Raw genomic sequence first — 13,611 nt, 5'->3', positions numbered from 1 at the left:
ATTGGTTAGTAGGAATTACATCATACAACACACTACACTTTACACAACCTTTACACACATTTTGTGAATGTTTTTTAACAACAAGATTTATTGTTGATTTTATTAAGTAATTTCAGTACAGTATTTTTAAAAAATTTAAAAAAATTTTTTAAATATATATGTACTGTCAAATTGTAGGGATTCTTTTTTTGGCGCCAAAACGGCTTTATAAGGTTCAATTAACTTGTAATTAATTGTTCTGAAGAAGTCTGTTTACATTCAGATGAAAGCGCTTAACCTTACAACTTGTTGGTATTTTACGGATATTGTGCTATAATAAACTGTTTTCAATATATTTTTTTATTCTGGTGAAACTCCTTCTTGGTAGAACGTTACCCTGCTCGAGTAGTGGATTTGGTTTACAGTCATCAGTGTCATTAACTGACAAAGATAACAAGATATGGCACTATTTAAGTTTACATTTACAGTATAGTACAACAAAATTAACTAAACTAACACTAATAAACAACATTTTTGATGTGTTTAGAAAATTCATTAACACAAATTTAGATATAAAACTGTGGCATAGATTTTTAATACCATTTAATATTACAAGGGATTTCCCTGATAAAACACATAGAGATTTTTGATTTATGGGAGAATAATAACCTATTTTGTTGGTTGCAATGTATTGAAAACCAACAAGCTTTGAACACACAAAGTCTACTGTCAACCTATGACCTACCCCTAATGACTGGTTGGTTCTTCAGAGTATCACGGCATACACTAAGGATCTGTGTAGAATAATACATAACTCATCCTTCAAAACCATACCAAAAATTATAAACTGGATTCTTGGAATTTTATATAATAATATCAATGTTAAGAATTAATTATCATATCTATAGAACACTTTAATTGTCTATAAGACAGCTCCTAAAGATTCTTACTGGCAGTACCTAACTAAAGGGTTTCAAGCATCATTATCAATGGAAGATAAAACAAACATTTTATTTTCAGTTAAACTAACTTCTTACTCACAATTCTGGAGGATTTTTCATTGGAAATTTCTACACAGATCCTTTTTGATGCCTGATAAACTCTCAGAAATAAACCCTTCAAACAGTAAGTTATGTTGGAGATGTCATCTGTCCACTAATGCTGACTGGTCTCATGTTTTTTTATGACTGTACTAATATTAAACCTTATTGGAATGAGATCAACACATTTCTTTAAGCTATCTATACTGATATATTTGTTTTGACAAAGTCTTTAATTTTATTGAATGTTGTTAATAGTAATAATATGAAGAAAGATGACCTGTATCTGTTGTGGACAATGTTAGCAATAGCCAGAAAATATATAGCTAGAAGATGGAACTCTAATGTAGCACCCACAATGGAGGAATTCCTATCATCACTGAAGAAATGCATACTAATGGAGAAAAGAACTAAAGAGTTAAGAACTTTTCCTAAGCCATTGGTTAATAGTCCATGGTGGAAAGTTTTGAATTTTATTGATACCCTACAGATGGAACCAAACTCTTCCTAACTATCATAGTTTATATATTAACTTATTATTTATCTACACATGTTTTTATCTGAATCCTTTTTGTCAGGCTGAATGTAAATACTGTAAATATCTAAATACATATCTTATGAAGTCCTGTGTACAGGTAAAAAAACATGGCTGAATGGTATAAAATGATGTAAGGTCTACTGTGATTTGTTCATCTCTGATGAAGACTTGGATTCTATGTCGAAAACGTATTCTTTTGTGTTGCAGCGTTAAGGAAATAAAATGCTTGTGCTTATCTAAGGAGTTTGGTTTTTGACCTTCATTTGGGCACTCCTGCAAGTCCTGTTTTTTGGTTTTAGTCTACTTCAGACTTGCACACATCTTTCGATTTGGTTTTGTGTCAAATACTGTAAATGGTTATTGAATGTTATGAATGTAGTAAATTACTGTGTTATTTCATCAAAATAAAAATCATTTGAGTAAAAAAAAAATTGGAAGAGTGTATATCCCTGATGGCAGGTCCTTTACTGGGTGAGCTACAAGGATGCAGTGCACAGGGGGTTAATAGTGGGTTGACTAAGGGTGCTTTTGGAGGTAGGAACTAGATTAGACTATATAATGGTAAATTCAAGAGGCAATACTCCTCAGTGAGCAAACTAGCTGCTCTATACTACCTTACTGAGACAGTGGTGCAGTTTCAGGGGCTGTTTTATAGGGAACAGTTGGCTTCTAAATGTCTTTGTCTATGCAGGGCACTATTAACCACTGCTGCATGGTGGTCAGTGGCATGCAAATACCCCAAATTTGTACAGGCACTACAAACACATGAAACTGACTTCTAAATTGTATGGCCAATGAAAACACTACACTTACAGCTTTCTTACATGTTTCCTAACTCAGATAGAGCAGGCCACCACCTACTGACACTTGATAGACTATCCCAATCCTCTTAAAGAAAAACATAAAAAAGATTGCTTAAGAGGGAAATGCTATGACAAAAGTTAAACAAACTACATGTATAAGGTGACTTCAAGTAATAGGGACCTTTAAAATGATTTAAAGTGCAAAATCAGTAAGTAAAGTAAAAATAAAGCAGTAGCACTCGAAAACAGTTAACAGAAGTGCAAAATCTTAAAATAAATATTTTATCTGCCAAGGATGGAGTAGGATTAATTCAGGACCCTCTCAGAGTGTGACAGGGACACCAGGCAAATGGGTGCTCTGGGAATATAAATGGGGAGGTCTACTTCAAATAAATGAAAACCTGCATTACCAAAAATGGCATCACTGAAACAACATTGCCGAAACCTGACTTACTCAAACTACTGGAATGCCGAAAGATTTCACAGGGTAAGTAACCAAGTAGCCAACAAGGGAATCTTTGTCCTTTTCCCCACTGTAGTGTGATCCTGTTATTGGTATATTTAGTTAGAGGGAGTATGGGGGTGCAGCCCCTCATCTGGGTGGATTTGATGTAGTGGGGTGTGTTTCATTGTTCACTGGTGGCCTACAGGATACTTACCCTGTGAAATCTGTCAGTTTTCCAATTGTTCTGGTTATTCAGGTTTTGGTGATGTCATCTCAGTTATTTCATTTTCGGTAATGTGGGTTTTCGTTTATCTGAAGTAGACTCAAATAGGGGACAACCCCAAATTTGCAGGTACAGCGATTCATAGACCTTGTAAACACAAACACCCTGGACTACTTAGTGAATATACCTACTACAGGTACAAACATACTGGACCATGTAATCACACATATGGGAGAATGCTGCACCCCATGCCAGTGTCCTGTCCTCTCCGGTAATATCAGACCACAAAGCAGTCTCCTTTGAAATAAGAATCAATTCTATAATCTCAGCAATTACTGTAACAGAAACTACTCCAAGGCAAACTACCTTTTATTAAATAATAACCTGCCAAAACTTTTAAGCCCTCACAAACCCATATACCACAATAGCTTATGCAAAATTATTCACAGAAACTCTGTACAATCATGTCAATGACTGCAGAGAGGTTACTGTACCTACCAGAATAAGTCCAAAACTAACTAAAAAAAACAAAACAAAAAAGAACACTCTGGTGGAATCCAAAGTTAAACAGGTTGTACAACAAAAGAAAAAAAAGTCATAGCTAAAATTAGGAAGTGTAACACCAAACAAGATAAAAACTATCTCACCAAACTGAATAGACAAGCCAGGTATTAATGATTCCTCTTCTATTGCTAGCACTTTAAAGATTAAAGCAAATATGATTTAAACAGTGGGTGTTCTAGGGGTAGCATTGTTGAACACATTTACATGTATTTATACACTTTGTATGTTTTTAACATTCTATATTGCATTTTTACAGGTTTTAACATGTATAGTTATGTAGTAACACTATTACTGAGGTGATTAAGTTCACTTTAATTGTTTTTAATGAGCTGATGATTTATCATTCGATGCATTTTTTTTTGTAACTGGTTGACTGTAGGAGTTTGACTTTAGGTATTTAAATTATTGTTTTGGGGTGTTTTAATGACTCTGAAGAAGCCTGATGTGACATACAGGTGAAAGCGCTTAGTCGTGTTTTGTTTTGTATTAAACTTTGGCTAAAACGTTTGCATTGCACTGTTTCTTGTACATTGTTGTCAGTGAACTTGTGGTTTATTTTACTTCATGTTTGCTACTAGTTTCAACAGTGCATTTCGCGCATTTAATACATATATTTCTATGGATGCTCTACCAGGTGATCTCACTTTACTTCTACAGCAGTTATCCATGTACTTTCCTCATGGTACGGATTCTGTTCACCCCATTACTTCTATCCAGACGGATCAGAATTACAACAGACCTAATGGTTCTGGGTTTATTGTTTGGAAAGATGACATTAACCTGGTTAGTGGGCAATCTGTAGAAAACAGTGTGTTTAACATTAGTGATTGGTTACTGACCCAAGTGCATGATTTTTCAGCTACCTTTGAGGAGTCGAGGCTTGTTTGTCCCTTAAAGTGCAATTCCAATCTTTAGAACACCTTGCTAAAAGATATAGGATGCTTCAATCAGATAACAACTATTTGAAGAGATGTATCACTCAGTGATGCACAATGAAATACTTGAATTATTTGATTGTACAGGCATAGAATTGATGGAGATTTTGGTATGGGACAATGACCGTAAGTTGAACATTTTTGATGGGGACATGAAGAGTCTCAATGAAAGCATTATTAATGGCTTGTTTATCAGCTCTGCTTTGAATGATTACAAAAGGTGTTTTGATGAATTGGAAAAGTATATTTAGGGTAATATGGATACTAAATTATATAAACTTTCCAGAGACACTTGTGAATACGCTGATAAATGTGCCCACCCCCTTCCTAGTCATCCCAAAAATTCGGGATTGAGTTTCACCTGTTAGTAATGGGGTGGGGAATGAAAGTAACACCCCTTAATGATTCGGGGATGTTTAACACTAATGATTTTTTTAGAGTTCTCTCCTTTAAGGCAATCTGAGAGACTGGCTTGCCAAAGGGAACAGTCACAAAACTATCAGGAGAAAATAACTTTTATGCTGGTCAGTCAGGGGGTGGCAGAATGAAACATAACAACTGGAACAAGAATTGGAGTACAGTGTGCGGAATTGACATTTGAGAACAATATCGTGGACACCCGGGGGTTTCAGTATATATACTTTTACTGATGTTTTACTAACACCCGCACATTTTTCTTTATTCAAAAACAGTTTTATATTTGTGCCATCTTTTAGAACTGATATTGTTATTACTTTGATTAATTTAAACTTTACACTAGACTGTTGAATTTAAGATTATTTGGTAACAATATCTGTGAAACTACTGATTTGAAAAGAAAGAGTACATTTATTCCACCTTCAACTCCATTGGTAGTTGTCTTTGAATGTGTTTGTGAATTTGAGATAAGAAATTTGCTCAGGTTAGTTTCAAGGACAATGTAATTTAATTAAAGGATTTTATTAAAGCAGCTATCTACAAACAAAAATTACAGAATTATGAAACCTGATAAAGGTGTAGGGGTTGTGATTATGAATTATGTTGACTATTCAAGTAAAATGTTTCACATTTTGAATGATAGTACAACTTATGAAAGGATTTCCAGGAATGAAACCAACATAGCGAATGCGGAAATTGATTGCTGGCTATTTGATACTCTATGTCAAGACGGCATTACACAACAAGAATTTGAATTTTTGAAGGTTGAGAAGCCACTTCCACCTCCTATTTTCTGGAATTCAGAAAATCCACAGAAATGAACCTGATCCTCCTTTACGGCCTATTGTTGCAGCGAAGAGTTTGAAAACAGAACCCATCGCTGCATACATTGATTTTTATTGTAAGTACATTGTATCTACTTTACCACACATACTGCAAGATTCCTGGCACCTTTTGGATTTGATAAATTCTGTTGAGTTTAATAATAATATTTACTTGGTGGCTGTTGACATCAGTTTATTCGCTGTCATCCCACACCAAATAGGTTTAGAATTTTCTGGTGAAATTTTAAATAGTGATCCACATTTGTCTAATTCCAAGGTAAATTATCTTGTGGAATACATAGACATTGTTTTACACAATAACTTCATTCACTTTGAAGCAGAACTATTTCAGCAAATTTCTGGTGTGGCCATGGGGGAAAAATATGCTACCATATATGTGAATTTAGTTGGGAAATGAAATATATTTTTCGTCCTATTTTAAACATGATATCTCATATTTTAGATTTCTGGATGACATCCTACTATTATGAAATGGTGATCCAATGTTGACACTGGTGTTCATTGATTATTTGGATGGTACAACTTCATGTTTGAAATTAAGTTATAGGATACATTCATACAAGATTGTTTATTTGGACATATATATTTTCATACAATAATTTAATTATTGAGAGCTTTGCCTTTACTATTTTTTGTATAAAGACATTTTCCAGTTCCTTTTTACATTTTGATAGTTGCCATCCCCTATTTCAGAAAAGAGGCATTGTCAAGGGGCAAATGGTGAATTTGTCAAGATTAGTCACAGGTGATGGTGTGCTCTTGACAGAATTAAGAGACCTCATAGACATGCGCTTTCAGAGAGGTTACCCTGAGAAATTGAGAGTATTAAAAAAAAATGAAAAATAAAAAGTACAATGATAAAACAATAATTACAAAATAAATATACAAAGTTTTAATAAAAAATTATGTGAGTGGTCGCCACACAGTTTAGAAATAAAACTTCTGTAAGGAAGTGCAAAAATGTACTTAGTTATTTATGACTGCTGACAAATGCCAGAGCTGTAATGTAGCATTGTGTAAAAGTATGCATCTCCCTAATGTCAATGGATGTCATTTAGATTGAAAGATTTACAGGTGATTCTCTGCTGGAGTGCGGGGAGTGCCTTCTGTGTGGAGTCTGCATGTACTCCCTGCGGTTGGGTGGGCGTTCGAAAGACATGCGTAAATGGGCGTGCCTTCATTGAAGGTTGAACGTTGAGCTGGCATCTCTGCGTTCATGAAAATCTACTGCCAATCATTAGCGGACTGGAGTTCCGCTGTGGTGAACCCTAACCGGGAAAATCCGAAAGACAGCAACAAGTGAGTACTGTTTCTATGGAGTCCACCTGTGCAACAGATGCAAACATTTACTTTGACTGTATACATCACTGCTTCTGAAAACATAGCAAAGGGAGGCTCTCAGAAGTTAGTGAGATGCATAATTCTCTGCTTTTAGCATCCCCCCAACTTTAGCATCCACAGTCTTACCATGGTTAGTCATCCTGCACTGCCTCATACCCCTCAGATGTCCAGAATTTTGTCGAATGTCCTGATTCTTACCTCATATTTTAGGTGCATTCCTCATACAACATTCAGTTTTCTGGCATTGAAGTCACTAAATAATGACAGGCTTTTGAGTGTCAGATTTAATATCTTTCAGAAATGCATGCTAATGTGGAATACTGCTTTCAGTGAGTACTTGTTCCTGTGTAGAACAATACCACTATGTGGCAGAGTGTCACTTCCATTTCACTTTTCATTTCACTCAGAACTCGCACTACCACGCCAAAAGAAATTTCACTTCAAAAAGAGGTTTGTAAGTTGAGAAAGACTAAATTTGCCCCAGTACTAAGTTTAGGGGGTGGGACATTTTCATAGTCCAAAACTAATTCATCTAAGGTTGAAAGAAAGGGAGGTATGATTTTAACTTTTAACCATGATGCTGAAGTTATTATTAAAACATTGAGAATGGCTTGCAACATGTTTTTTTCAACTGATATAAAAATAAACTGGGTAATTACCTGCAAGTCATTTATAGTAGGGGCAAGAACATAAAGGAATGGTTAGAAAACAATGCAGAAGCTAATGTTTTCACTGTCAGGTCACAAATGACCAAGTGTGGTAAATGCAAGTTTTGTAAATATATCAATGATGGTCCCTACGTGACAGTGATTAATTATGATAGATTTATTTCTTGCACTAGAAAATGTAACTGCAACAACAAATTTGTGGTGTATATTGTTTCTTCTTCAGTATGCAGTGCATTTTATATAGGTAAAACTGTCAGAAAATTAAAAGAAAGGATTAAAAAACACAACAGTGTAAAACATAAGTTGACTAATGCTCTATGTAGACACACTTTGGATTGTTCAAATTTCAAGAGATTCTTATTTTTTATTATTGACAGGTTATGGGTCAAATCCACTGAAAATGGGTTCCCAACCCAGTGGACTTTCTCCGTCAATAAATGTCAATAAATAATAAATATTTGAACAGTGGGTGTTCTATGGGTAACATTGCTTAACACATTTACATACACATACACACACACGCACACACACACACACACACACACACACATATATATAATATATATATATATATATATATATATATATATATATATATATATATATATATATATATATGGTTCTACTTTAAGCTCTTGAAAGCAGTAAAACCCAAATCCGAATTGCGCAATACAGAAAGAGCGAACTGCGAATATGTCAAACAAACAAAATCGCGAAAGAGGAAATATCGAAATCGCATAGTTGGCCAGTTTGCGGTATAGCTCCGTAAGGTAAGTGTGCGATAGTTACGGACCTTAGGGTTAGGGAGGGGTTAAGGTAAGTGCATAGGTAGGTAGTGTATGTAAGGTTTTGTGTAGGTAATGTATGTAAGGTTTAGTGTAGGGCTTTGTTAAGTGTATGTGTGTGGAATATTTAGTTTGTTTGGTTATAGCTCAGTAGGGGAAGTGTGCGGTAGTTACAGACCTTAGGGTTAGGGAGGGGTTAAGGATAGTGCATAGACAGTTGTGTATATGGGGTTAGTGTAGAGTTAGCAGTAGGATTTTGGTGCTTTAATTTAGGGTTAGAAGTAGGGATTTGGTTAGTGTATGTATGTGTTTTTTTATTGTGTTTGGGTAGGTAGTGTGTTGCGTGTGGTGGGTTGGCCGACTATGATGGTTCAAGGTTTACATTTTTGCGCTTTAGTACGTTCGACGTATCTGCGGTTCGCTCTTTATGTGTCGCGCGATTTGGATTCGGGTTTTTCGTGTTTCGAGGGTATAATATATATATATATATATATATATATATATATATATATATATATATATATATATATATTTATGTGTGTATTTTTACATCTTGTATGGTTTTAACATTCTCTATTTCATTTTAACAGGTTTTAATGTATATAGTTATGTAGTAACACTATAACTGAAGTGGTTAAGTTCACTTTAAAAGTTTTTTAATGAATTAATGGTTTATCATTCTATGTAATTGTTATTTTTTAACTGATTGGCTGTAGGAGTTTGACTTTAGGTATTTAAATTATTGTTTTGGGGATATTTTATTGCCTCTGAACAAGCTTGATTTGATATACAGGTGAAAGTGCTTAGTTGTATTTTGTTTTGTATTAAACTTGGCTGAACTTTCTGCATTGCACCATTGCTTGTACTTTTTTGTTGGCGAATTTGTGATTTATTTTACTTCATGTTGATAGACACAAAGAGGGCTAATTAAATAAAAAAAAAATTTTGAGGTAAAGATAGCGTCCCAGGCCAAGGACAATCAAAAGGCCATCTTTAACTATGTATGAAACCTCAAAGGCAGCACACTACAGTGTGCCGTCCTGTTGGTAAATATAACCATGTTCACAGAGCAGGGAGATATAACAAATCTTCTGGGTGACAAATTCAGCTCCAACTTTACCCCTCCTCACCCCCAGTCACCCCCTCAGGAAATACCATCTAACAAAACCCCTCCTACTATCAGTAGGGAATAGGTCTTAGATGTATTCTCTAAGGCCAAGAATACAGCAGCTGTGAGACAGAATAATACCCCAGGATGCCTCCTAAATAGCCTAAAATATGATCGATCAGCGTCACTGTTGTCAGTACTCAAACATAGCATCTACACAGGCTTCTTGCTATGCAAATGGAAGACTGCAATGGTCATATCTCTGCAGAAGGGTGGACCTTTAACTAATCTAGACACTGGGTCCAATCCAGTTTGGATTCATCAAAAGTAAGTCTTGCCTTCTGAACCTGGTGGACTGCTTGAGGAGGTCACTGAGGCAATGGATGAGGGCAAAATGGTGCATATTGCCTTCTTTGACCTAGCTAATGCATTTGATACAATATCATACTTGGGCATTGTAAACAAACTCATGGAATTAGTAATAAACCCCTATGCAACTCACTGGGTAGCCAGCTGGCTCACAGACGAGACCCAGGAAGTTAGCATTGGAGAGACTACCTCCACAAAGAGGCCAGTCACCAGTGGAATCCCTTATGGGTTTTAGCTGGATCTGCTCTCCTTTGGTATCTATTTTTCATAAGTCAAGGCCAGTGCCAAGGGCCTCTGAGTTACCAAGTTTGTAGATGACTGCAAGCCAGGAGCAATCATAGAAACCCTCCAAGATACTAACATCTTACAGGAAGGTCTAACATAGACAAATAACTGATGCCAAAACCTAAAACTCAATGCCAAGAAATGCATAATAGTACATTTTGGGAAAATGGCCACCCAGGTAAACTACATCATTGATAAAACATCCCTAAAAGTCAACACAGTAGTAAGGTTTGGGGACTTGGGTAGATAATAACCTGTCTTTCAATCAGTGTGTCTCTAAGGTTGTAAGAAAATCATTCTATGTCACTCAACGTATAAGTAAGAGCATGGCATCTAGGTCTAGGGAAAGTCATTGTGTCACTGTACTCAGCCATCACCAGACCCATCATTGAGTATAATGCCCCTTTGATATGTACCTGACTACGTAAATGCAACAACTAGAATGTCCATGGAGGTTCCTAACAAAAAGAATACAGGATGTAAACACAATGTCCTTTGCAGATCACCTTAAAGTTCTGTCTCTATACTCTGTTTCCTACAGACTGCTGAGAGACAATGTATGTCTGGCATAGGGCATGGTTTAGGACAGGCTTTTAGCAACACAATAGCTTTTGAGATGTACGATTTACTTTTAAGGCTATCTAATAAGTTCATACCTTCCTCCTTTAGTTTATTAAGGACCATTTGAGAGATATATCTCAGCACTGGCATCAATTCCCTTGTTTCCCATTTTGTACATGGACATATATCTAATTTTTATTCACTTATCTCCAGTGTTGCTGCATAATATTTTATCATTTAAGCATGTTTGATTAATGCAATTTTGGGGGCGGCTATGGTCGTGCAGTGGTTAACATTGTCGCCTCACAGCAAGAGGTTCTCCAGTTCGATCCTTGGCTGTGGTGGCTTATGTGCGGAGTCTGCATGTCCTCCCTGTGGTTGCGTGCGTTTCCTCTAGGTGCTCCAGTTTCCTCCCACATCCCAAAGACATGCTGTAGGTGGATTGGACACTTTAAATTGGCCTTAGGCATGAGTGTGTGCGTGCGTGTGTGTGCCTCCTGTGGAAGGTTGAGTGCTGGGCTGGCAACTCGACACTGTAAAACTCCACTGCCAATCATGAGCAGACAGATGATCTGCTGTGGCGACCCCTAACCATGAAAAGCTGAAAGAAGAATAAGATTAATGCAATTTTGGCTATTTAACAGTCTCAGCATTGTTTCTTAAATATGCAATTGATATTACTCTACTACTTTGTATCAGCTTCCTTGCTAACACTTTGAAGATTTAAGCCCTTTTTCCCATTTAAAATCTTTCCACATTTCCCACCTGTCCGGTACCTCATGAAACTGCAGATATTTACATTGTTATCTTTTTATTTTTAATATTAAACAAAACTAAACTATCCCTGCAACTACTTAGTATATACTTTTGTTCCATTTTAGCAAATTTGATTTCTAGCTGACTAATTTCATCTTGCTATTTCATTCTCTCCTCTTAAGGATGTCAGAAAACTTCAAATTTTCTGCATGAGCTACAAGTCTAAACCTCAAAATGCACTCTCTTGAGGCACTCCTAAAAATGGAGAACGTCGATATCTGTGCAGTAATTGAGACCTGGTTCAAGGCTCAAGAGAGCACCCCTTCAATACCAGGGTACAACTCTTACCACACTTTTTGGCCACCAACCAGGACCGAAGCACTAAAGGTGTATGAGTGTCCACATTCACCAAGGATATTCACACCTCCAGGCTAGTTGCCCAACACAGTGCATCCGAAATTCTCCAGGTGCAACTAATACTAGATAAGACTGCAATCCAAATTGTAGCTTGCTACAGATCTCCCACCATGCCCCAAGATTCTCACTACACCTTTCTAAACATACTAGAAAATATTAAGATACAACCAAACGCCCTAATACCTTGTGATTTTAACTACCCTGCCATTAACTGAGAAAACTACTCATGTACCAACATCTTTGCCCAACGGTTCTTGGAATTCATAAATTACAATGTCCTGGATCTACTAATCCATAGTCCCAAAAGGAGCTCCAATATCCTGGACCTGGTCATTGCCAACATGGAAAATCGAAGGTCCACACCAGTGCTCACCCCCCCCTCGTTGGTTAGGTCTGACCATAAGCTAATCACCTTAGACATCCACATCCCACCCCCACCCCCCCCAGTAAGGAAACATCTGTAAAAAAACATCTCCATGGCTAACAACTTCATGCTACTCAAGTCAGAAGTGACAAACTTCATGACACCCATGCAGACGGGAACTGAAAGTTCTACTGCTGAATCCTACACTAAGGCACTGTACGAGCACATCCACTCATGCATGAATCGTGCCATCCCAAATAGAACTAAGATGCTCTCCTCCAAAAAAAGGAAGTCAATCTGGTGGTCTCCTGCTATAAACAAACTATACAACAGAAGGAAGAAACTGTTGCAGAAACGAGGAAAATCCCAGGATGCAAAAAACTCCCTTACCAGCCTCAGTAAGAAGCTGAGATCCCTCATAAAATTCTCCAAAGCTAGTTACGAAAATAAAATTGCCAAAGATTCCAAAGACAACCACAAGGCATTCTATAGCTATGTCAAGAATCTAAATGGCAATGCTCAGATCTGCTCTGAGCTACAACAGAATGGCACTAAATATACTGATCCCAAAGATGTTGCCATTATCCTGGCAGATCGATTCAGTGCCAACTTCACACCCCTCTCACCCCCTAAAGGACCCATCTCAATACCAAAAGATTGCCAAATTCTGGTAATCACAGCCACACAGGTAGAAACCGCACTCTCCAAAGCTAAGAATACAGCATCCATGGGACCAGACGACATCCTGGGCTGTGTACTACATGAACTACAAAATGAACTGACACCTCACCTAAGTGTCATGTTTAATCATAGCCTCACCTCAGGCTTCATGCCCACTGAGTGGAGCACAGCTACAGTTATCCCACTCCACCTTGGATTCTGGGAACTACCATCCCATCGGTTTGACGAGCCTGATCTGCAATGCCATGGAATGTATTATCATGGAACTTATAAACAAAGACATTGGCAAACTTCAAACACTGGACCCCACCCGGTTTGGGTTCGTGAAGGGCCAATCTTGTCTCCTGAACCTGATTGACTTTTTTGAATCAGTCTCCAGAGCCATGGACAAGGGTAAGTCGGCCCACACAGCCTATCTGGACCTCGCCAAGGCCTTCGACACCATCCCCCACTCTGGAATCATAGATAAACTTACTAAGCTTGGCAT

Source organism: Protopterus annectens, chromosome 9.part0 (genome assembly GCF_019279795.1).
Source record: "Protopterus annectens isolate FY-2018-M chromosome 9.part0, PAN1.0, whole genome shotgun sequence".
NCBI classification, from domain to species: domain Eukaryota; kingdom Metazoa; phylum Chordata; order Ceratodontiformes; family Protopteridae; genus Protopterus; species Protopterus annectens.
Note: the sequence above shows the minus strand (reverse complement) of the source record.